The sequence below is a fragment of the Macaca nemestrina genome, chromosome 6 (genome assembly GCF_043159975.1).
Source record: "Macaca nemestrina isolate mMacNem1 chromosome 6, mMacNem.hap1, whole genome shotgun sequence".
Classification (NCBI taxonomy): Eukaryota; Metazoa; Chordata; class Mammalia; order Primates; family Cercopithecidae; genus Macaca; species Macaca nemestrina.
In genome coordinates, this window is record NC_092130.1 from 10,460,603 (window position 1) to 10,486,917 (window position 26,315).

The 26,315-nt window shown below is 45.1% G+C and overlaps 2 protein-coding genes across 8 annotated transcripts in view; one reads left to right on the plus strand and one right to left on the minus strand.

The window, feature by feature from the left end:
• The window catches only part of LOC105480844 (dedicator of cytokinesis 2), a 434,017-nt gene that overhangs the window by 129,935 nt on the left and 277,767 nt on the right, over positions 1–26,315 (minus strand). The window lies entirely within an intron of this gene.
• INSYN2B (inhibitory synaptic factor family member 2B) overlaps positions 1–26,315 on the plus strand; it is a 118,554-nt gene that overhangs the window by 27,932 nt on the left and 64,307 nt on the right. The window contains exons 1-2 of one of the 5 annotated variants that reach the window (XM_071098099.1): positions 3,883–15,989; positions 19,182–19,238. The exons of the other annotated variants lie outside the window; for them this stretch is intronic. The gene's annotated coding sequence lies outside the window, so the exon portion shown is untranslated. Of the gene's footprint in view, positions 1–3,882; positions 15,990–19,181; positions 19,239–26,315 lie in introns of those variants that run through there. 5 annotated transcript variants of the gene reach the window in all.

The following is a 26,315-nucleotide window of genomic DNA, read 5'->3' on the forward strand; positions in this document are numbered from 1 at the left end:
ATGGCATCAAAGGAAGCTTGGAACAATGACAACCCCTACCTGAGATGTCTCCATTCCAGGGGCAAGGCTGGCTGGAGCCTGATATCCATGGGATTAGGAAAAGTAGGTGGGGTGCTGTGCACCCCTTCTATTTCCGAACACTTAGCAGGGATTCTGTGGCCAACATGCTAGTTGTATAGACTCCTGCACAGTCCCATGTGTTGAAGCGCCACACTACATTCTCAGCCTGGGAGGTTTCTGGGCTCAGCTGGCTCAGATCCCATGTGTGGGGAGCGTTACGAAAAATAGGTTGCCTGCATAAGACTAGTGGCAAAAATCTGACTCAGTGCTACTTCTCTGTTTGTCCTTTACTTAAAGGGGAACCATAATTAAAATGATCCAGAAAAGAAAACCAAGCAGTAGATTGAGTTGCTTGGAGAGAGGACCACGCTGCACTGATTTTTACATACCCTACGCCAGCAGTGCATCGGGTACACAACAGGTTCTCAATCAATTGTTATATGGACAAGTTGATAGAATAAAAAACAAGGTCTCTTCCCAGTGCTGCATGCACAAAAGCTCAGTTAGAGTGAATTCTTATTTGCAAAGATGAGAGGTTTTTAGTTTTCTGATGGGTTTTTCCTCCTTTCTGTTTTCTTAGTCACACTTCAGGGGCAAAGAAAAGCTTCCATCTCTCTGAAATGGTAGGAGAAACCCTTGGGGCTTAGGGAACAAATCACGAGGCTCTCTCTTTCACATGCTGTGAGAATAGAAATATTTAACCATCATCACCAGCAATGTCATTTGTATAAAAGGGAGTGACTTCCTGGCTGAGAGATGGTCAAAATAACATACAGCCTAGGAGTGAAGGCAGCGAAGTTTGTGAGCCTGGGGCTCTGGTTCTGGTGTCTGCTTCTTGGCTGTGTGATCTTGGGCAAGTTTCCTAAATTTTCAGCTTCTCAGTTTTGTCATCCATAAAATGATGATAATAATAGTACCTGCCTTAAATAGTGTGTGGAAGAGGCTTAAACAAGCTAATGTAAGTCAAATCTTGAGCACAGTCCTTGCTGTAGCCACACATATGTTTGTCTATATAACAGAAGCTCAAAATTATACCATTATTATTAATAACATACTCTGGATCCTCATCATAATGCTATTCTCAATATCCAAACACTTGATTTCTATTGACAACTATCTGTTAAATGAATGGGTGCACTGGACTGATCAGGGTGTGATGCCAAGGCAGGTGTCCACATCCTCCATCTCTGAACCCCCAGAGCTGAGCAGGCAGCACACAGCAGTCTTTGAGTGAATGAGCCAGAATTCCTAACCCAGGAGACTACGTGGGGAAGGGGCAAGGGCTCTGCAGTGGTATCCAGAAGATCTGGATTCAAGCCCTGACTCCGCCATATGTTGTATTATTTGGAAGCATTAAGAACCCTCTGTCTGGGGCCACATATGCAGCTTCAGAAGGAATGTCCATGAAACAAATGAGAGGACCAAAGAAGGTAAGCAGGGACGGTCCCTGAGACTGTCCACATTTGATAAAGGAATGAGTATAAGAACCATTCCCCTTTTCTCTTGCCCTGACTCTATCCCTGCAAGAATGAGAATGACAGAGTAGCCAGGGAGGGAAAGGGCTGGTGGGGACTGTGTCCCAGATAAGGCAGGCAGCTCTCATTAGCTCCAGCCAATCGTTGCGGTGTGGGAATGCAGGCCCGGTGACGCTCGCTGGCTAATCTGACTTCGGAGCAGCTGGAAATCTAAATGTTTACATTCAGCCTCCTGAATTTTACATAGTCTCATCAAATTCAAATTAATTTTATAATTTTGAGTGGGCCAACACCATGAAGACCAGTCAAAACATCACAGGCCACATCTGCCCCGTGGGCTGCCAGTGTTTGGCTCAGCCTCAGTAAGAACCTGCGGCCCAGATTGTGAGTGGAGGCTGCGGAAGCTGGTGGTTCATCACATTGAGTTGGGGACAGAATCTGGTCCCGATACACCCTAATCTTAAGAGATCAAATGATGCTACGAAAGAATGTGGCTGTTACCAGGAATAACGACAAAATTCCCAGAGAAACACAACACTGGACAAAATACTTCATAGGGGAAAACAGTACACCCGAGGCCTCCTGTCACATGGAAAATCTGTAGCCGGATCCAGGTGCAAGAACCAAAACCAAAAGAGAAACTGACACAACCCTTACAGAATGACTCCTTTGCTACAAGACAGGGGCCATGCTCAACCCTGGTTCACACAGCAATCTCTATTTCTGTTTACCTAGATCTGTCCTGAGAAAGCTTCTGTTGTTTGAAAGTCTGAAGACTGTTATGCTGAGATAACACTACTGTTTTTTGAGTGCTTAGTAAATGCTAGACACTAAGCGCTCTGCATATATCAAGGCTCTTAATCCTCAAACAACCCTATGAGGAAGGTCTACTTGTTCTCTTGTGAGGAAAGTGAGGCTCAGAAAGGTTAATAACTTCTCTAGGGGCATGGAGCTAGAGCTGAGGTTTGAACCCAGACAGGCTGGCTCCAGCGACCAAGTTTCCAACCACCTTCCATGATGGTTCCTGTCTCATCTCATGATAGCAGAACAGAAAGAGGGAGAGAAAGGCCACCACCACTGAGAATCGTGCAAGATGGGCTTGAACGTGCTTCAGAACAGATGGCACTGGATCCCTCAGTGGGAAGCATCTGTGACCCCTCAAATGCAGAATGCTCCTTCATTGTGAGGTTGTTTTCTTTCTGGTAAATGTGAATCCTGCCAGAGGATAATCTAAGCCAGAATTAACTATAAAAGAAAATCGAGAAAGAAGAGTTACTAACTGATATGAGCATGTAGGTATGGTGAAGAGTCTATTTGCATTTGCCACTTCAAAAATGAAACCTCTGGCTCTTCTATCAAAAATTCTTAAATGACAGGGTGACAACCTTCTCAGCTGGCTCCTTTAATTAAATGAATCTGAAATGCTACACCTCTGTGTACACTCAGAAACTCTCCTACTCTGTTCCCTTTTGATCTCTGTAATTTATTTTAAAGATCACATTGAACATGCTATTTACTCTGGGAGCCACAGCCCAAAGAAATCAAATTCTAACCTGATCACAGTATTCCATTTCATATCACCCCCATCATTAAAAAGCTGCTATGCTCCCCCGCCTCTGGATACCAACGCCTCCAAATTCAGTCTCCATTCAATATGGAGTTCCAGGCTCCAGCTACTTTTACAAATTATTTCTCACTTTTCATTGACTCCTTCTTTCCTTCAGCCAAACTGGGCTAATAGGCTATCTCCTTCAAGAAAAATTTCAAAAACCGTCCCTTCAGGCAGCCCCAGGAACATGGAACAGGATCTCTCCTCTCATGGGCCTCCATGAGGCTTCCCAGGTGCCTCTATTTACAGTTCTGTCCACATTATTATGATCTCCCTCCTGGGAAGTATAAAACAGGAGGGCAAGGACTGTATCTTCAATGAATCCCTACCACATTCTGCACATAGTAGTTGTGCAGCAAATGCTTGTCAAGTTGAATTGACAATAAGGGAACTGATTCATAAATGGAACAGTCTTTGACTTAAATTAGATGCCAAGGAGATTCGAACACAGGGCTATACACCTTTATCCATATGCTCTGCTGCTTTTCATTTAATAATCATCCTTCATATCGGGAACACAGTGATTCTAAGGTTGGGAGGGCACGTTGAGTCTTCTATCACACCTTTGTAATTGGATGCATATAAAAATAGTATAGGATATTCTTATAATTTGGTGATTTCACAAATGCTTGTTATGCTCACCTTATGCCAAACAGTATGTTCATTACTGAGGAGGCACGGACAAATGACCAGGTGCCAGTCATTGGGGAGCTGAAGGAAAAAAAAAAAAAAAAAAGACAAACCACCCTGAGGAAGTGGCCCTGAGTGGGTGTCAGAAATTAGTTGTGAGCCAGGTGCAGTGGCGCACATCTATAATCCCAGCTGGCTGGGAGGCTGAGGCGGGAGGATCAGTTAGTCCATGAGTTCGAGATTGCAGTGAGCCATAATCACACCACTGCACTCCAGCCTGGGGGACAGAGAAAGATCCTGTCTCAAAAAAAAAAAAAAAAAAAAAATTGTGGAAGGAGGTGTAAGAAAGGAGAGAGAGAAAGGAGGGTGGGAGGAAGACAGGCCTATAAAAATACATAAATGTATATGTGTTTGTATGTGTGTGTAGGTAGACGATAGTCAAATACACAGATAGAGAGATATAGGGGATGGATGAACGAATGAGTGGACAGAGAAAGGGAGGGATGGATGAATGGGTATGAAAAAACAGAGAAAGGTGCAAATAATCATTCTCCCCCTACCCATCTCTTTCTGTCATTACTGTGTTTTATCTTTTCCATAGCACCTATGTGTATTTGCTTACCTTTTTTAAAAAAAGTTCTGAATCCTTCTACTAAAATAAAAGCTCTGTGAGAGCAGGGCCTTTATCTACAAGGTTCCCCAGAGTATCTTCAGAGCCTAGGTCACAGCAGACAAACAACTACCTTTCAAGTGAGTGAATAAAAGAAGAGGTGGGATGAAATTTTCACACCTAGAATTTAAGCTAAGAAGTGAAGAGGGTGTGTACCGAATGGTGGCGTGGCTCCTCTCTCGGTGCCTTACAAGACGAGCTCTCTAGGTCTCCTGAAGGCGGGATCAGCCCCAGGGGGAAAGGCCTGAGAGGAATAAGAATGACAAATCCTGACCCTGCTTCTGGCAATTGCGAAGACCCCTAGGTGAAGCTTTGCAGAACGCACCGGCACTGCACGGTGTGACATTTACTTTTTATTTATGGAATGCCTGTGTGCTCATGCTCACCCAGCAAGCACCAAGACCGTGAAGGATCCGGTCCTGCTCCTCCCCTCTAGGTAACAGGTAATTTGAAGAACAATACGTGCATGCCAACGGCCCGCCATTCCCTCCACCCTAAAGCAGGTGCACTTATTGTTAGGATTTTTACGTTTTGGGGGATATTCATTTTCATTTTTGGAAGGAGAGGAATAAGAAATAATGACACAAAAAGGAATCAGCTTAACGTGGAGGGTCAGAAAGGACCAGGTGCCAGGGCAGATGCCCTGAACCCTTACTCAGGCAATCTGATATTAGTTGCATGGCCTTGGGCAGGAAGCTTCATTTCTTTGAGCCTGTGCTTTCACCATCTGTAAAACAGGGCTAATGAAGTCTACCTTGGAGGGTTAGGATCAGAATAATGGATGAGAAAGCATACAGCCCAGTGCCTGGCACTCAGCCTAGGCACCATCAACAAATGCCAGGTCCCTTCCCATTCCCCTTGGAAAATGTTCTGTCCTATTCCAAGACTCATCTCCTCTTCCCAATCTTGGAACATTTTGTTAATACATTCAAGTGAGTTTACAGTGACTGTACAACGTACAGGTTAAAAGTACAGCTTCCCCTATCAGAGTGCTTGAGTTCATATCACAGCTCTATCACTGATGAAGTATGTGACTCTGGAAGTTTGCACAATCTCTTTGAACTTAAGTTTCCAAAATGGTAACAGGGAGTCATATTGTTGGGTAAGGATAAATGCATGTTGCAGGTTAGGCATTTAGAACAGTTCCAGATACATCATAAACTCACTCCAGCACGGGTATACTCACTGCTCCTCTCCAAACTCTCTGGCCTTCATTCATTCCTCCCATATGGCAACACTCCTTCCTGACTCAGGGCCTTGCCCATGCTCTTCCCTCTGCCTGAAACACTGTCCCCCCAGATCTTTGCATAGCCAGCTCCGTCTGATATTCAGGTCCAGCCTAAAGGCCCTTTCCACGGTGAAGTCTTCACTGCCCACCCAGTTTCAAGTAGCCTCCCTCAGCCCTACGTCACTCTCAATGACAGGATCCTACTGTGTGACTTTCAGATTGCCTATCGCTGTGTGAAATTACTTTTCTATTAGGTTTGTTTATTGTCTGTCCCCACCCCATTAGAATGTAGCTCCAAGAGACCAGGAACCGGCCTGTCTTTTTCCTTGAAACCGTGGCTGATACACAATGAGTCCTCAGTAGATTGGTGGAATGAAGAAGTGAATGAATGAATGAATGAATGAATGAATGACTATGCCAGATCCCCCAGTTCTTTGCAGTGTTTTGCTGGAAGTCTGCCCACCTAATGCCCAACACAGGAGCTGGGGTAAAGACCAATTTCCAAACACTCCTGCCCTTTCCCCCGAATATGAAAACCAGCTAAGAATACACACGAAGAAACATAAAGGTAGCTCCTGGGAGAGCCTTCTTGGACTTCCTGTGACTCATCCCCTCAGTGGCCCAGTTAGACAGCAAACACATCACTTCCCTCAGATGCCTGACTCCGGCTACCCCTGGCTGGGCTGGATGAGGGGAGCTGGAACACTACTTTCTTCACTGTGGCAGTCAGGAATAATCCTACGGGGCTGGAGGCTAGGCCTTCTCTTCAAGTGACTGGAAACTCGAGGCCTCTCCCCTGTCAAGGGCAGGGAGACTGTAGATCGCTCCTTCCTCATATTTGCTGTGCTGAGATGGCCTGCCAAAGTGAACTGGGGCTTCCTGGGTAAACACAGCTTCGGCTCTGAGGAGCTTTGCTCAGCTGATGGTCTGTGAATGGATGCAGGGGAGCAGAGAGGAGGGGACGGCATCGGGGTGTTGCACCAGGGCTGGAGCCTGCCTGGCCTGCTCATGTGGTTTCGTGGAGCCGGCAGTGTGGGGGATGCTCACTTTGCTGGCAAAGAGCCACATCAATATTCTGGGTGACTCCTATGCAAATAAGGACGAGTCTTAGGGCCTGAAGCCAGGAGAAATCAGGCTGCACAAAGGACCGAGGCCATGGACAAATCAAAATAATAAACAAAAACCAGAGGGGCTGGCGGCTAAAGAAAAGCCTTGGGGGCTGAGAGCCCCAGAGGGAAGTGTTTTGCAGGCTGAAAGAATGAGTGATTTCCAGGTGGGAGGAGCACATCCAGCCTCCCTTTTACTCCTTCCTAGCACACGTGGGAAGAGGCCACTGCAGATGCAGCTAAGCCAGTTGGTAGCTGTGAGCTCTGGGCAACAGACTTCACTTCTCTGAGCCTTGATTGTCTCATCTTTGAAATGAGCATAATAATATCTCCCTAATTAGAAAAGAACGCCTGGGAAGACTGCATGAGACAAACACACACAAAATGTTTGGCACTGAGCCAGGCACAAAGTAACAGCTCAAGTAATAACACTTGTTAGCATTTCTGTTGAGTTGATTCTCACTGATTTTTCACTCTGAGACCCAAAGAGTTCAAATTTGTTCTAGTCTCTCCCCTTGAGCTCTCTGCCCAAAATTATATATGTCCTCTAACTAGAGGAGGGAAGACAACTACCACTCGGTGTATGCCTGCTAAGGCATTAGTATGGTATTATTGACTCACCGTATGAATGATGACACAGTGGAGAGGCTGCACGACTTCCCCAAGGTCACCCCGCTGCAGCAGAGCCAGCCTGTCTGCTTTTAACCCACCCCTTGTTAACCATGTCAGAGGATTCTTCTGGGGTCAAGAGAAAGGAAAGGAAACCACAGTCTGCTCCCTAATCTGAGAATTGAGGGTCTCTGTGAACGCTCTTTTGTCCTGGTCATGCTAAGAAGACACCTCTGAAGTTGTAGTCAGGATTTACATCCTCCTAGAGGCATTTGCCAGCCATTCTCAGGGTGGATAGACCCCAGAGAGGATTTCTGAAGGGAAAAACAAATTAGAACATGTAGCAGACAAGAGACAGGGTAATGAAACAAGGTATCTGGAAAATGAAGCATTCTGAGCAACCGGAGCCCACCAGGCAGATGGAGGAGGAAGGCTCTTCCCATGGTCAGAAACTGTTCAGCCTTCCCATCATCACAGACAACAGCACAAGGTGCTTCTAGAGCTCTTCAGAAAGGGCAAGCAAGGTTCCTAGCATTGGCGAAAGCCACCACATATTCAGCTGTTTACAGCATCCCAGATGCTTTTCATGAACCTGTTTGCTCCCAATCACTGGAAGTGGGGATCATCCCCATTTCTCAGATGAGGAAATCAAGGCACAGAGTGTTAAAATGCTCTCCCAAGGTCACTTCATAAGGGATGGCTGGGATTCCACTGAGGACTGGGGAGTTTCAAAGCCAGATCTGGCTGCTCTCCCTCCTTCCCTCTCCAAATCTCCTACCTCCTTCAGCATCTCTCTGCAGGGTCACAGCTGGCTCCTTGTTACTGGGGCTGGAGAAGGCCACGGCTGCCATGTTCTATTTTTGATAATCCTTCCTGTTCAGCAGAACATGCCTCTGCCTGCCTTGAAGGACCTGCCAGCTTTGTTCTGAGGTGCCGGCCACACTGCCATCATCACCTCTCAGATACCTCTGTGCACGGGCAGGTCACAGGAAATAGAATATCAGGGAGTTGGGGCTCACCAGCTCTCAGTTACATAAATCTAGGGCACTCCAAGGCAGGGCCTTTGATGTGGCAGCTCACCTCCCTGAGCCTCAATTTCTCCCTCTATAAAATGAGTCCTCAAAGGGAGCCATGGTTAGTGTTAAATGACATCATCCAGGTAAAGTGCTTACCCCAGTCCTGGCACATGGTGAGCGCTTTATAAATATGAATTCTTAGTCCATAGACCTGGAGAATTATAGAGTCACACCATGCTAAGGCCACAAGGTCCTTGGGAGTCAATTAGCCCACTCTTACCACTTTACAGAGACAGTAAAAAAGCGAAGTGGCTTTTCTAAACTTTCCCACTGAATTAAGTGGCAAAGATGACATTAGAAACAGTTCCCTTCATTTTCCATTGCTTATCCCTTATCCCAGGGTAAGGATTCTCAAACTTAATAAGCGTCAGAGTCACTTGGGGGGCTGGCTAAAACACAGGTCCCTGGGCCCTACCCTCAACTGTTCTGAATCAGTAGGGCTGGGCAGGGCCTGAGAACGTGCATTTCTAACAAGCTCCCAGGTGATGCAGATTCCACTGATCCCAGGACCACACCTTGAGAACCACTGCCCCAGGGTCTGCAAACTCTAATGCCTGGTGAGGCCAGGCAAATAAATTAATATAATAGGCAAGCCAGGAGGTGAGGGTAACCAAACAGCAAGCCTAATCTTTTGAAAACAGCTACTCTTCATCAACGTGCGATGGCCTCTTGTGGGAACGTGGGACCTTCTGTTTTCTCAAGAGAAGTCCTAAAATCTTTTTATGTGAAAACTCCTAGAGTTTAAGTGTTAGCAAAGGATTCACATTTTTTAAAAGTCTGGGCCAATAAATCATATTCCTGTGTAGAATATGGCCCTTGGGCCACAGGTCCAGGACCTCAGTATGGCCTGTCCACAGGGCCTGGATCTCAGGGTGGGATCAACCTTTAGACAGCCACTGCTTATTCCTCAAGATAAATCCAACCCAGAATCCTGGGTTTGCTTCAAAGGAAATGTACCAATGAATATTTTAAAACCTATTCATCCAATTCACATTCCTGAAGCATGCTCCAAAGCTGAAACTCAACTTCACACGGGTACTTCAGGAAGCAGGGACATTGATGGTCTGGGTGTGGGGAAAACTCACTGGTATTTCCATTGAATGGAACAGAGAAGCTGCAGAGTGTTCCAAAGACCTGCAGGTTCCTCCAGCCCAGCCCAACACGTTCCTGTACTTATTCCTCTTTTTTAGCTATTGGTATCAACAACCATGTTTGTCCCGTGCATACGATTCGCCAGGTGTTTTACATAGAGTCTCTCATTTAATCCTAATGACATTGTGAAGGGATTACTGTCATTCTGTATTTCAGCTGAGTAAGAAAATCTAAGTTCAGAGGCGAGCACACACAGTGGTCAAGGCTGAAAGGAAGAGTTCAGACCAAGCCTTGGAAGCAACAAAGACAGTTCCTGACAGTTAACCTTTGAGCAGGCTAGTTGGTGGTCTCTGTTTCCTGAAACCTTGTGGCCTCTCTGACCAATGTGAAGGGCAGGAGCTGTGCCCTCTATTTCTCTGTATTGCTTGCAGGGCCAAGGCTAGCTCCAGACGGCCCTGCATCCTCAACTCATCAAAGCTGCTTCCAGCAGAGCCAGCACCATCTTGGTGAAAAATTCCTCCTCCTCACAATGGAGGGAACTTGGGAGGGAAAATTACAATTTTCTGTAAAATATGGAAATAGATCCTTGCAAATGAGTTCAAATTTATGATAATTTCCCAATACCTCAAGACAGCCCACTTGAACATCTGTGTGGCTCATGGACGAGTGCATGAACTGTTGCTAATCAGAAATGAATTGTGTCAACTCCACAAACCCATGTTTCTGGGCATCTTTAGATATTTCCCCTCCTACCCAGTCTCCCTCTAAGTTAATTAGACCATAGGAGAGACACGGATCCACTTTATGATTCAGAGAAGTCAGAAGTCACTGGGGAGAGAGAATAGACCAAGGAAGATAATATTTTTCTTGCCTTGACAGTTGATTTTTTAACTCCCTTCTCCATCACCCATATACACACTGCCATAAATAAGATATACTACAGACTTTCTCAGGTGTCAACATCTTAATGAGAGAATCTGCTTTCTGACACCTTGGAAAAGGTCAATAAAGAAAAAAGAAATTAGAGACAGGCCCACATCCTTCTCATGTCGAACTGTTTTCGTTCAGGCTAACGACAGCAGTGGAATTGTTATTTTGCAACTACAGAACAGATGTGAAACCGAAATGATATGATAGAGTTTTACGTCTGAATGGTGTGAGTTTTTAAAATTGGGAGAAAGGATGGGATTGACATTTATGGGTGATAGAGTTCCTGATGCACTGCGACCCTGCTGTTAACACAAACCAAAATTGGCAGCCCCAGGGAAGCGGGATTCTATTCTGGAGGGGAACGTCCCTGTCCCATCCCTGCAATGCAAGAAAGTATGTGGTATTCAATGTCTGCTAGTTCCCTAGGGCCAGTCTTGCTCCATTCAGTTTGTTTTCCACATAATAGTCAGAGTGATCTTTTCCAATTCCAATAAAATCATACCATGTCCTGCTGGAGGATCCTCCATGGTCCCCACAGCTCTTAGTTTAATCAAGTCCAGACTCCTTAAGATGGCCAGTGTTCTGCCAGATTTGGTTCTTCCTTCCCTCATTGTGTAGCCCACCTCTTGCACTGCCCTTTCTAATCCACACGCCTTCCAACAGACACTTGCCCTCGCTCCACGGGGCCTTTGCACCTGCAGTGACCTGTGCCTACGCCACTCCCACTCCACCTGCCCTCTGCCTTCAGACTGAAGCCTCTCTAACCCGCCTGACCAATCCAGTCTCTATCAAAAATACAAAATTAGCCGGGCCTGGTGGCATACGCCTGTAATCCCAGCTACTTGGGAGGCTGAGGCAGGAGAATTGCTTGAACCCGAGGCGGAGGTTGTGTTGAACCGAGATTACCCATTGCACTCCAGCCTGGGCAACAAGAGCAAAACTTGTATCCAACAACAACAACAACGAAAAGCACCTTCCCGGACCTCACAGACAAGGAGTCCTTGTTATCTCCTATCCAGACACCCCATGCTTTCCCTTCAGGGCGCTGCTTCAGTTTGTGAGATTAAAGACTCAGCATGGGTGACTGGATTAATATCTACTTATCCCCACTGAAGCACACTTCATGAGGGCAGGCTTTCTGTCTGTTTTTCTCACCTCTGTTTACCTAAGAATTAGTATGGAACAGGGTCTCTCAGCCGTGGGACTATCAGCATTCTAGGTTAGACAATTCTTGCGCACTGTGTGATTAGCAGCAGCATTCCTGGCCTTACCCACTAGATCAGGGGTCCCCAACACCTGGACCATGAACGGGTACCAGTCTGTGACCCATTAGGAACTGAGCTGCACAGCAGGTGGTGAGCGGCAGGTGAGTGAAGTGTCATCTGTATTTACAGCCGCTCCCCATCACTCACATTACCGCCTGAGCTCCGCTTCCTGTCAGATCAGGGGTGGCATTAGATTCTCATAGAAGCACAAACCCTATTGTGTACTGTGCATGTGAGGGATCTGGGTTGCACGCTCCTTACGAGAATCTAATGCCTGATGATCTGTCACTGTTTCCTATCACCCTCAGAGGGGACTGTCTAGTTGCAGAAAAACAAGCTCAGGGTTCCCACTGATTTTACATTATGGTGAGTTGTATAATTATTTCATTATAAATTAAAATATAATAATAATAGAAATAAAGTGCCCAATAAATGTAATGTGCTTGAATCATCCCGAAACCATCCTCCTCCCTGTCCACGGAAAAATTGTCTTCCATGAAACTGGTCCCTGGTGCCAAAAAGGTTGGGGACCGTTGCGTTAGATGCCAATAGCAACACTCAAGTTGTGAAAAACAAAAATGCCTCCAGACACTGCTAAATGTCTGCTGGGAGACAAGATTGCCTGCGGTTGAGAGTGACCAGAGTCTGGCACACAGCTGGCACTCCATAAAGACCACCAACTTCTCAGCACAGTTCTACCTTCATTGTTAGAGCAGCAGGTCCCTTTTAAAGATCAGTAGAATACACACACAGAAAACAGTGGAAGAAGGCGCTGCTTCAACAGAGGGAGGGGACCATGGGACCCTAATCACCCCTCCCCCCACCCACAGCCATCCCCAAGGCTGTAGATGACACAGTGAGAAAACTCCCACGGGAATGGGAGGTGTTGGGGTGTGGGGGTAAGATGTGAAAGATGACTCTGCCTCTTCATAGCCAACTATGCTTGAGCAAGTCACCTAAACACTCAGAATCTCTGTTTTTCCACATATGAAATAGGAAATGATCAACTCTTGTGGTAAGAAATTAATGAGCTAAAGCAGGCAAAGTACCGTATTCAGTGCCTGACATAGAGAAGGAGTTCATTCTAGGTTGACTTTTTTCCCTTTCTTATATTTTTTAGGGACTTTAAGATAGAGCTGAGTTCCTTATAAGAACTTTAAGTATCATATTAATTTTATATGAAAACAAATAAATTCATGTACTGCATAACGATGTTTCGGTCAATGACGGAATGGAGCTGAAAAATTCCTACTGTCTAGTGGCATCGCACCCATCCTAATGTCACAGCACAATGCATCACTCACCTATTTGTAAACAAACCTACTGTGCTACTCATCATATAAAGGTACAGCACATACAATTACATACAGCACATAATTGATCATGATAATAAATGACTGTTACTGGTTTATGTATTTACTTTGTCATATTTTATATCACAGTCTAGAGTGTATTCCTTCTACTAAATTAACTATAAAACAGCCTCAGGCAGGTCATTAGGACATATTCCAGAAGAAGGCATTGTTATAGGAGGTGACAAATTAATGAATGTTATTGTCCCCGAAGACCTTCCATGAAACCATATGTGGAGGTGGAAGACAGTGATGGGGAGGGGTCCTGACACTGTGTAGACCTAGGCTACTGTGTGTGTTTGTGTCTTAGTTTTTAACAAAAAAGTTTAAAAAGTAAAAAACAAGCAAGAACCAAAAATGCTTGTAGAATAAGGATACGAAGAAAGAAAATATTTTTGCACAGTTATACAATGTGTGTGTGTTTTAAGCTGTGTTAGTACAAAAGAGTGAAAAAGGTAAAAAATGCAAAGTTTATAAAGTTACAGTCTGCTATGGTTAATTTTCTGTTGATGAAGAAAGATATTTTTTAATAAATGCAGTATAGTCTACGTGTACAGTGTTGATAGTCTCCAGTAGCCTACAGTAACCATCCTACATCTTCACATTCACTCACCACCCACTCACTGACTCACCCAGAGCAACTTTCAAGCTGCATACATGATTAATGTTCTATACAGGTAGACCATTTTTTATTTCATATCATATTTTTGGCATGCTTTTTCTATGTTTAGAAAAACACATTATGTTTATCAATGTGTTCTCATTGCCTACAGTATTCGGGACTGTAACATGCTATACAGGTGTGCAGCCTGGGAGCAATAGGCTCCACCTTATAGCCTATGTGTGTAGTAGGTAGGCTCCCATCTAGCTTTGTGTAAGTACACTCTGATGTTCACACAATGAGAAAAATGCCCAGTGATGCATTTCTCTTAACATATCCCTATCCTTAAGTGATGTGTGACTGGGTTTGGACACGGACACCCCAGAAAGAACACATTTACTTTTGTGTTAAAAAAAAAAAAAAAAAAAGAAAGAATCAAAATAAAAAGAAAGATTTCTTTAAGGTGGCAGCTGTGCGGTAGCTGTAAAGTTTTCTTGAATAGACTGCAAGCTTTAGAGAGGCAGGGAGCATTTTGTCTTGCAGGTATAACCTCCATGGCTGGTGCATGTTAGGCACACAAGACATGTGTGCTGAATACATGTATATCTGGCTGTTCCAAACCTTAATGGCTCCTAGGATTTCTGAGTTTTTACCTGCCTGAGTTTTCACTACCTGCCTGGCCGTACCTGGGGGTGATGTCCACCTCCTGTTACACTGCAAAGGCCAGGAGAGGATATGAAAGACAAAGAAGGGAGGCTGGGCAGGCAGAATGGAGAAAGGGACCCACCACTCATGTGAGAGAAGAAATATTTGATTTCAATGTTGTCAGTGACCAATAGAATGATCAATGCCTTCAGGTCCAGGGTCCAGGGACAATGAGGAGCCTCAGGACCTTCCCTTGAGCAGCCTGCCAGCCAGGAGAGCAGTTACTACTGGGCAAAAGTATTACTAAATGGGTAAATATGAGAGAATTTAGAAGAATAGATAAAATGATAATAAATACTCTTTCTCCATTTGTAAAACTAAAATAATTATAATATCTCCCTCATAGGTTATTGTGGGATTAAACTAGTTAATATAGGTAAAGAACTGAGCACAGTCTGGAACATAGTAAGTACTCAATATATGTTCCTATTATCATTGCTTTTATTAATCTCATTAGCCCTTTGTGGAACACTTACTATGTGTCAAGCACAGATAAGCGTGCATCATCTTACCTAATTCTCGTAGTCTCAGGAGATAGTCTTTGTATCATTCCCATTTTACACGTAAGAAAATCACAGGCCAGGGATGTGGGAAGTATCTATTCAAGGTTGCACACCCAGAGAACCACAGATCCAAAGTACAGTCCAAGTCTAGGGGTTGGCAAACTTGTTCTCAAAGGGTCAGATTGTTTTCTGAAAGGGCCAGATAATAAATGTTGAAGGCTTTTCGAGCCATAAGGTCTCTGTTACCACTACTCAACTCCTCAAATTTTTGACGGTGGTATGAAAGCAGCTCTGGACAACGATATAAAGAAACAAGCATATCTGTGCCCCAGTAAAACTTGATTTACAAAAACAGGCAGCTGGCTGGAAATCTGTTGGAGAAGTCACCTACCAGTTACCTTGCCCAGAAGCTGGCCAGCCCCTCCCTGCTCACCGAATACCAAGCCTCTCCTCCACAGGGTCCAAGCTGCCATTTTTGCAAAGCAGTGGCAGGAGAGGTGGTGGGAAACCCAGTGTGGGATGGAGAAGCTTTGTTTGATTTTTCTCTAAGGATGTTTGAATTATTAAGTGTCTGGCTCATTAAGTGAAGGGAGTCGTTATAATTCTATCACTAGAGACAAAATTGCTATTTAAATTGAGTTTTGTCACTTTAGCTAATTTACTAAGTGGGCATTGCCACGTCTTAATTAGTATCCTCTGATCAGAGATTATTCATGAGGTCAGTGCAGTGTTGGTGCACCAAATCTATATAGGCTGGAGCATGACCCCCACAAGCAGGTTTTTGCTCTCTGGGGAATGCTAGATTCTCTAATGGATCAGTAGCCACACTGGTTTCTCCAGTGAAATCCAAGGATCTGCTAATTCATAAAAAAAAAGGAGTCTGAGAACCACCAATGATTCTCCCCAACATGCCCACCGAAATACACACAGGATAGAATAGGTGTGTTTCTTCATTTTGATTATCTTATAACCAGCTGTTTCCCTCCCTGGGTACTGGATCTGCTATTGACTAGCTGTGATACCTTTGAGAAATCACTTCACTTCCTGGAGCCTCAGTTTCCTCTCCTAAAATGACCAGGTAAGTTCAGAGTTTGAGGATGAGGCATCACCATCCTAAAATGTTTTGCCCTAGGAACGCCTTGCCCTTGCTGCAGCCTCGCCCCATCGCTGTCGTTGAAGCACAGACACTATCTTGTCTGTAAAACCATGCACGGCAGTGTTTTCACGCTTGGGCCTCAGAAATGCCTGTGCTTCTACGGATTAATTCTGTGTATGGTCAAAATGCAAATATTGTTGATTTTGTTCTCCATCTCCTCAAGGGCAGACAGGTGATTCTGTAACATTTTCTAACAAGTGGGGAACTATTTTGTTTTTACTGGCAAAATACTTAGGAAACAGAAACAGACTTCTTTAAAGTTGATCCCCCCACCTCCATGCCACCTCCCCAAGAAAAAATTTATGTTAACTTCCTAAAGGCTGTGTGCCTGGCCTTTCGTTAGTTGTGGTTAGAGGCAGGAAACTGTAACCATCTGAGGATGTAGCTGATAGAGAATGTTGTTTTATTCCTGCTCTGTGGAGTAAATGTCATTGCTAATTATTATTTATCTATTGGACTTTTGAGTTATAATGTCTCGTTCTACCAGAAATGTCTGATTTTTGATATTTTTAGACAACCCGTTTTTTCTCCTATGAAGTCAGTGCACTGTGCACAACTTGACAAGTTTTAAGACATAATGTAGCAGTTGGAGCTCTAAGCAGAATAGCACGGTGATGAAGGATGACTTCGCCACATCAGCAATGTTCATCACCATCTCACTACGAAGACCTTCATTTCACCGCAAAGTAGGTAGGACGTGATAAAAACCCCGACTTCTCCACTAGCATGTCTTGGTGCTGGCTTCTTAATAGTCTTCTGAACCTTGACCTGATATCCGAATGTGTGCCGTCCAGAGGTGGTGGCGGTTTTAGAAATCAGCTCTCAACCCGAACTCCACCACTAAGTTGACCATTCAGCATATCAGATTTTGGTGGCTTAGCACACAAGAAGAGAAAGAAAGCCAGGGCAATCTAAGTCTCTGCGATGGCCCCGTGGGAACAGAAGGGCACATCTGAGATTCAGTTTCCCTACACAGGCATGGGAGATGAGACCTTTTTTAGGTCGAGTTAAAATTTTGATCTGATAATGTACAAAAGAGAGGATCTTGGCAGTGACTCACAGATCTTAGTTCCTGCAAACAGTGTACAAATTTACTCAGAAACGGCAACGGCATGCTGCCCTGCGGACTGTCTTTATACACAGCTGCTCCCTCCAATTAAGACAGCTCTCCACAGTGCAGGCCAGTCCTTCTATCCAAACCTTGCCACGCTGTCTTGACTGTCGCTTAGCTACCTGCCCACATGGACTCCCTCTCCAGTGCTCTTTCTATGAATTTTCCTGCCTTCCCAATAATCTTAGATGGCTACAGTCAGTATGTTGGCTGCTAACATTTGCGTGCTAGCTGATATTGTATCCAGCATAGCACAATCACTTTATATACTACTTTCTCAGGTCATTGTTGTTTAATCGGAATAAATAACAAGTCTGAGGTGGTTAAAGTTCTTTGGCAATGTATAGTACTTTATTTACCTATTTGCAGATGACACTACAATCAATTTATCATACAGATAATAACGAAACTAGCATTTACTGAGCACTGATCCTGTGAGCAGCCCTGTGCTAACCCTTGGCAGATACTATCACATTTAATACTCCATAGCACCCAATCGGTTCAGTCCTATCACCAGCTCCATCCTAGAAAGGAGGGAGACAAAACTTAGCAAGGGGAAGTATCTTGCCCAAGGTCAGACAGCCCAGAAGCAAAGAGCAGGATTTAGATCCAGGTGTGTGTGTGAATATAGTGCATACAATTAGGCTGGAAGAAAAGTGGGTGCTGATAAGCATTCCATCTCCTAGCATATGTGCATGCACCTCTTACTACAAAACAAGTGTGGTGTGGGCACTGGGGACACCCTGCCCTTGAGGGTTTGTGATTCATGGGCGTGTGGATAGGTAAATTAGTGGGAACAACCCAGGGTGGTATTGGCTATGATCCACTCCAGGAACAACTACCAAAGTACCTAGGAGGGGAATGCAAACCAGCCCAGAAAATCAGAGAAGTCTTCCCGGGTAAAGACAGCAGAAGGGACTCCTCTTGTTCCAAGGAATTCACAATCCAAGTCCACTGTTATTACATGAACAATAAAGCAAGTGGCAGAAGCCCCACCCCAGTACGTGGTTACTGCCAACCCCTAATTGGGAACACTCAACCCCCTGCCTCAGCAGTTCTCAACCCCACAGCCACTCCCCACAGACGTGAGGTGTGCTACAAATGTGACCACTGACCAATGAGCAGCATGGATCAAGGGAAGATTGGCGTGCTGTGCCCTAAAATCTTTAACCTAACATTAGCAATAGATGCTGGTCCTGCTGAGTGAAGAACAAGACAGACAGACACATGAGGTTCCGAAGTCAGCAGCATTAACGGCGACACCAGTAGTTTGTTCAGGAAGTGCTGCATGTCCCCTGGAGCACACTCTGTTCATTTCTCTCTGGTTACAGTAAGTCTGGACGCCAGCCACCCCTCACGCATTCCTTGCCTCATAAATCTGCATGTTGAAAGAAATCCAAGAAGGGAAGGCAAAGGTTGGCAGCTGCCTGGAAGTCTGAGAAGTGGGTGTCTGACCCCAAAACTGCTTGAAGGCTGATATACACACACAGGTACTCTCTTAGTGTGGCCAGTAAGGTCTCCTGACTTCTACAGCTGTTACTCCTCACAAGGAAGGAGGCTGAGAGCAGGAAGAAAAGGAAGGGGCTGGACTACAGATTCATTGTTTCTGAAAAGTGGGCAAATGAGCAGGCTCCTTCCCCAGGTGAGTGCAACATCAACATTAACATAAGACACAGTTCCGAATTTATTTATGCAGACTCTTGATGCTCAGGATAATGACTGATTTACCAGAAAGAGCTCTTCTATAGCAGCTGCTCTCAATCTTTGCCTTCACATTAGAAGGAGCTTGGATGCCAGCCCATCTCACAAACTAATGAAATCATATCCTTAGGGGTGGGGCACCGGTATCTGTATTTGATTAGCCCCAGGAGATTGCAATGTGCAGCCAGGGCTGAGAGCCACTGTCTTACAGGCTACCCTGATGCCCTCCAAGTAGGGGAAGCTACTAGTAAACAGAACCTGATTTCCATGGCAACATATCACTCATCTCCTCTCTCTTTCAGGGTACACCAAAAGGTGAATTATTTAGTTTCTGCGCCCTTCTCCTTACCTCGTATCAGGTGAGAGGGTCGGGAGTAAGGGGATCTCTCTTACTTAATGACTGCAGGATAGGTGGAAGGAGAAAGATACAATCTTGCCTGCCAATACCTGCCAGAGAAACCATTTCTTTGCAGAGAATGGCAGGCAGAGGCAGAGGGCGCCGAGAAGTTAGGAGGGCTTGACAGTGGGGGCAAGAGAAAGGCCTTTTTGTAGAACTGCTACAGTTTGAGGATGAAGGATTGATACTAGAATATTCTTGTAGTTATTTTTTTTTATTTGGCCCCTGCAAAAGTATGATATCACATCTCTTTTTTAAAAAGACAAGGAAACCACTATTTATTTGTAAACACTATGCATAGGCGAGTGTTTGTATATTTACAGGAAAAGATCAGAGAGGATTCACACTTCCCTTTGAATATAAGTCACTTCTGGAGACTGGAATGTAGGGAACAGTGAAAGAGCCTTGGGCTTTCTCCGTACATGTGTTTATAAGGTTTAGATTACTTAAAACAACAAACATACAAATCCAGCCTGGCGCTCACCCTGTGGTCAGTGTCAAGCGTCCCAGATCTAAAAAACCCAAAACTGACGGCAAAAGCATCAGCAAGGCACGCACATGGTTCCTGAGGCTCCATAAGGACACCCAGAAGCGTGTTCCATCAACCGAGAGATCTCCAAAACCTCCCTCTCTCCTGCCACATGGCAGCTGCCATCCCTCTTCCCCGTTCTCTCCCTACTTCATGTCACTTACCTGTCTTTTCCCCTTTTCTTCCTCAACTACTCTGCAGCGGGTGTAGTTCCAACCACTACCCACCTCTTAGATCCCACTCCATGCAGTCCCTTCATATGAGTGAGTGTCCCCCTCAGTGCTCCTTCCTCATAACAGGGCTTTGTAAACTAAGGGACCCACCCTCCTTACTCTGTGTGTGTATGCAGGTGATGCTAAAAATCAGATACTCACCATTGATGTTAATTCACCTCCATCATATCCTCTTACTATATATCTCACTATATAGCAGTTATTGTCACTGGATGTTATATCTTCTTTGTTTATTACATCTGTGCCTCACTCCCCACTAAAATATAAGCATCAAGAGGTCAGGATTCTGTTTTGCTTATGTTGTATTCCTAGCACCTAGAGCAGTTCCTTGCAGGCAGCAAGCTCCAGAGGTATTTGTTGAATACATGAATGAGTGAATGAATGCATGATATTTTCCCTGACCCCCAGTGAAGAAAGAGGAACAAAGAGAAGGGCAGGCAGGAGGGAAGCAGTTCAGAAGGCTATGATCCCTGGAGGAAGGATTCTTGTTATTTCTGGGGCTAGCTGGGAATTGTCCTCTGGGCCACTTGACTGTGCCTCCATCTCCTGGAAGGACAGTGCCAGCCACCTTCTCCCATGTGAGCTACTGTGCTGGGAACTTCACCTTCCTCACTTATAACCCTCACCACCATCCCACACAGCAGCATTAGCCCAGTTTCACAGACAAGGAAGCAGGCTCAGAGAACTTGTGTCACTTTGCCAAAGTCAAACAGCGAATAAGTAACTGAAATGAAATTAAAACCCTAATTGGTCTGACCTCCTACCCCCAAACAACTTTCCACAAAGCCACACCACCTCATAAAATAAACACTTGTAATTTTATATGCCAGGAACTTAGTGCACTTGGATAGGTGGAAAGAGTTTCTTCAAAGAAGTCTGAGGGTTCAGGCAAATGGGAGAAGTGGTCAGTTGCTGAGAGGCGGTAATATCAAGGCAAAGCCCTTTGAGAGATGCTAGTGTTTGTCACTTCCAACTGACCCACTGTTGGAAGTAAGACCTGTATTTTGATGGCTTGTCAGCAACTGGGCTGGGTTGAGCCAAGCCTTCCTCACTCTCCTGGTCCTCTTCGGGATGCACATGTATTGTAAGATGGTTTCCTAGAGCTGGGCTCTGTAGGAAGGAATAATCCTTCATGACTCACAATATCCCATACAATGCTTAATCCTGAGATCAGGGGTGTTAGTAGCATCATTAGTTTGGCCAATGAGTCAACCAGCCAAGCAAAGCCACTTTCTCTTTACCTGGAGGAAAATGACTTCCCACAAATCCACTTTTCTTAACTTAGAAATTCCCCTCTGTCTGGTGCGCACATGATTACCTGCCATGGCTGTGCAGGAACAGCTTGTAAAAGGGAGTGGCCTACGAAACGTGATGAGGATGCTTTTTCTTGGGACAGGTCTCCTTTATTTTGTTTTATTTATTTGTATGGCTAATTTGTTGTGAATGTGAGAAGAAAATGAAAAGCAAACCCCGATGAAGAGCTGAAAGCATAAGGAAAGACACGAAGAGAGATGGTTTCTCAACAACCTGGAAATGCAGGCTCACCCACAGTGCTTTCCACCCAGCTCTCAAAGGGTGAAGATGTAGACTGCAGTGAGAGAAGCAACTCTTCTTGAAATTAATAATTCAAGGCAAAATTACAAAACTTAATTGCTCCCTGTCAGCCACAGCTCATCCTTGTCTACCGTTATTTTGCACAAATTGATTTGGCAGCCACCACATTCATTTTTAAAGGATTTTCTTATTATCTATAGCCTGTTAATACGTTCATCCTTCACCCTCGCAAGTAATTCCAGGCAGATTTTTACTCATTTTCCATGAATGAAGCTCGCATTTCAGAGGAGGAGGGAAATTGTCCAAGAAATGTCATCCCGGAGGACACACATCACCCTAAGAGGCTCTGAGGTCCCTCGAGCCCAGACAGACAACCCCAGTCGTGAGCACATAAAGAGAACTAAAGCCAGAGTGTCTTCTGATGTCCTCCTTTAACCATCACCCATATGTTGTTATTTAAATTTAAATTAGGCCGGGCGCGGTGGCTCACACCTGTAATCCCAGCACTTTGGGAGGCTGAGGAGGGCAGATCACGAGGTCAGGAGATTGAGACCACCCTGGTCAACACGGTGAAACCCCGTCTCTACTAAAATACAAAAAAATTAGCTGGGCATGGTGGAGTGTACCTGTAGTCCTAGCTACTCAGGAGGTTGAGGCAGGGGAATCACCTGAACCCAGGAGGCAGAGATTGCAGTGAGCCCAGGTCACGCCACTGCACTCCAGCCTGGCAACACAGCAAAATTCCATCTCAAAAAAAAAAAAAAAAAAAAATTAAATTAAACAAAGTTCTATTCCTCAGTCACATTAGCCCTGTTTCACGTGTTGAATAAGCATACATGGCTAGTGGCCACCATATTGGAGCACAAAACAAGATTTCTATCATCATATAAGGTTCTACTGCAAAGTGCTAGGTCATGCTTTCAGACTCCAGCAGGATAGCTTCTTTCTCTCTCTCTCCTTTTTTTTTTTTTTTTTTTTTTTTTGAGACAGGGTCTCACTCTGTTGCCCAGGCTGGAGTGCAGTGGTCCACTCTTGGCTCACTGTGACCTCCATATCCCAGGCTCGAGTGATTCTCGCGCCTCAGCCTCTCAGTAGCAGGGACTACAGGCATGAGCCACCACACTCAGCTAATTTTGTTGTTGCTGTTATTGTTGTTGTTAGAGACAAGGTTTCATCATGTTGCCCAGGCTGTTTTCAAACTACTGGGCTCAAGCAATCCTCCCCACTCAGCCTTCCAAAGTGCTGGGATGACAGGCGTAAGCCACCACGCCTGGCCACAGGATGGCTTCTTACCATCTTATCTCATCCCATGGCAAGATAAGCTAGGAGTTCTATGTATCATTTGCCAGGATTCACTTTGGAAAATCCGGGTGTAAAAAGCTATGGGATTAGTCTGAGTTTTACCCATGTGAGATGATCTTATTGGTGGCAATGGGGAAAGGAATGAGAAATGTTTATCATATGGCCAAGGATGCTGGAGGAAGAGATTGGAAAATGTTGGCCCTTGGGGCCCTGGCTTATAAATGCGTCATGACTTGAACTTGAAAACATCTTTAACCCCCTGCTATGCCTAAGTGCTATGTGCGTGGGCTTCCTGCATAGGCACGCTGGTTCCCTTTCAAGGCAGGGCATGACAGAACTTCAGTCTACCAGGCCAGCTGTGGGCCCAGGTTGACCTCAAGCTTTCCATCTCCTCTTCTCAGGGCACAGAGATGAAAGGAACACATAGCTCCTCCTCATCCTACATGTTTGGCCTTTTAGTCTATCTCAAAGCAAGCTTTGGCATAATTAATAGTGCAGTTATCTGCTAATTATTCCACTATTCAAGCAGGACTAGAAACACCCAGGGCATAGAGTGAGCATCATGTGCGCAATTAATAATTTTCACCACTGAGTAATTACTTGTGTAGTATTTAACCTAATAACATTAGATGCGCATTATTGGGCTGTGATTGCTATTTTCTTCCACCCACTCACCGCTGTATAACTGTTCTCTATGAAGTTGTCATAACTTGTTGACAAATCATTTTTTTTTTCTAATGTCTTACACTTCAACAGCTGGACATATTTAGATCTCTCTGCCGCTTTTAAAAGTTTGTCTCCCACTAGGCCTCCATGACACTGTCCTTTCCATGGTTTCTTGGCCTCTCTTTTGGATAGACTATGCTTCATGTCACTCACTGGTTTTGGCCTCCTGCTCAGCAAGGTTACTCCCATAACTTGGATTCACTCTCAGCAGCACTGATGGATGGGGAAGTGAGGAGCTGGCTCTGGTAGAACTAAGCCTGGGAAACTTACTCAACTACATGAAAACAGTGGGGCATTCTGGGGCAGAGCAGTACAAACTCAGACCTGGTTCATTCAGGTGGATATTGAGCATCCCTGGTAAGGCAGCACTGCCACTGGTCAGAATAGGGCAAGAACAGGCTGGGCAAGAACAGGCTGGCCCACCAAGGGCCATCTGGTGTAAGACCTGTGGCAGCAAGAATAACTGTAGACCCCACCTGCTGGTGCATTGAGGCTGCTGTCAATATTGGTTTGGCCTTGGGTGGGGCGGGCCAGTGAGGCAGCTGACCCTGAGTTGCAGGGGGAAGGGTTTTGCTGGGAAGGCCTGGAGGAACCCCAGGTTGACGGTATCTTATCCTGCTTCCGTGCACTTTCTCCCCTACATTTATACCCTCTCTACCACCTGTTTAAAAAAATGCACACACACACACGGGTCTGTGAGTTAATTCCCGCATCCACTGAAACCCAGGATTCCTGCTGGCTATACCATCTCATCATCCAGCCCTGAATAAAGAATCTTTCCTATATGTTTTACCTCCTGATCACACAGGACTGTACCTTTAGAATTATCTTTGAGTATTTTCCCTCTTTAACCCTACACACCATCAGTTACTAAAACCTGCAAATTAATTATATGAAACATCCTTCCATTAGGGTTCTCACTTCCTTGCAGCAGTGGTTCTCAAAGTCTGGTCTCTGGCCCAGTAGCGTCGGCACCACATGTGAACTCATTAGAAGATCCCCATCTCTAGGGATGGGGTCCAACAATCTCTATTGAAGGAGCCCCCCAGGTGATTCTGATTTATGCTAGAGCTTGAGAACTCTGCCTTGCATTACAATTCAAACCCCTTACTGTGGCCTACAAGGCTCTAGAGGATCTGGCTCCTTCTACCTCTCCAAATTCATCTGAAGCTGCTTCCCTTCTTCTGTGACTCTGCAGCCAGGGGCCTTTTTTCCAGTCCTGGAAAGGGCCGAGATCTTCCCATCTTGAACTTTTGCAAAGGCTTGCTCCTCCAGCTGGAATGCTCTTTTGTTCCTCCCACTCTTCACGTGGCATATTTATGAAGAATATACCATATTGGTCTGGCACCCTGGGAAGCACTTTACATGGCTTTAATTCTTAACACAAATGTCAGAGAGGCTATCCTTGGCCATCCCACCTAAAGTAGCCAGCCTCATTTCTGCCCCAAGCTTTAGTTCTTCCTTATTCTGCTCCTTTTTTTTTGGTATCACAATTTACAATTATTTTTCCTTGTACTGGTCTTTTTTTTAGAAGACCTAGAGGGAGGGGCATTGTCTAGTTCACCCTGTGTTGCCACTGCAGTGCCTGAGATGCAGTAAAAGCTCAATAAGTAACTAGTTGCTAAATGAATGCATCCAGCCAACCTTCACCTCTGTTTACAGAGTCACAAGCCTTAAAGGAATTGGTTTTTCTTTAAATAATCTTTGCAGTCCCCTCTAGTCCTACGCCATGGTAAGTGGGTGACATATGGCATAATGCATTCTAATGCATTCCTTGCTTAAACCCTATTCTGTCCTGCCTGGGTGAGCTGATGTGTCACATCACTGCCCCCACCTTCCAGGCTCATGCAGTGCCCAGATTCATCTTTCTCAGTCATCATGTTCACAAGGCCCTCTTTGGATATGGCCACCTGAGCTCACAGAAGATCAATGCAGACCATAATCTGAGGCTCATGCGATCAGGGAAAACGGCCTATTTGTTAACACTAATGCCAGCATGTGTATGACAGTTGAAAAAGGTAGAGGGTAAGAGGTTCATTTTTCAAGCATTCATCAAAAGTAAGAACGGTGCCCTCCTATGCAAAACGACAATATTTCCCAAACAGCAAGTAACGAGCAGGGTCTGCAGGTGGCGGGTGAGAGACGATCAGGTGAGTGGCTTCCCTGTGGTCCCCAATCAGGCACTGGGCCTGGGTCTAACTATCCGTATCCATGCCAACTATAGGAACTCCTACTCCTGGATCCCTTTGGCTTGACTGGCGTCCCAGATCTGTGTTTTCCCAGAGCATCCCACTTGTCTCTAAGAGAGAAATTCTCTTTTCCAAGCTCAGCTCTAAGCAAGACTCAGAGACTAACCGGAGCTGAAGACATGCTGCCATGGAATGAGGGCCATGTTGTGAGCTCCTGGGCACACAGTTATACTCAGAGATGATACTCACAAAGCCCCTTTAAGAATTTCACAAGAGTCTCTGGGGGAAACACAAGACCTAAAACGCCAGCTGCCAGGGAACATCTTCTCCCCAGGGAACCAGAAATTGCTAAATTTCAGGAACAGTGATAATAGCAGCAATAGATAATATGTATGAAGGACTCGCCATTATTGGTCTGGCATCCTGGAAAGCGCTTTACATGATCTCTTTTAATGCTCCCAACACAACCCTATATGACAGGTGCTATTGTCACTCCATTCTGCAGA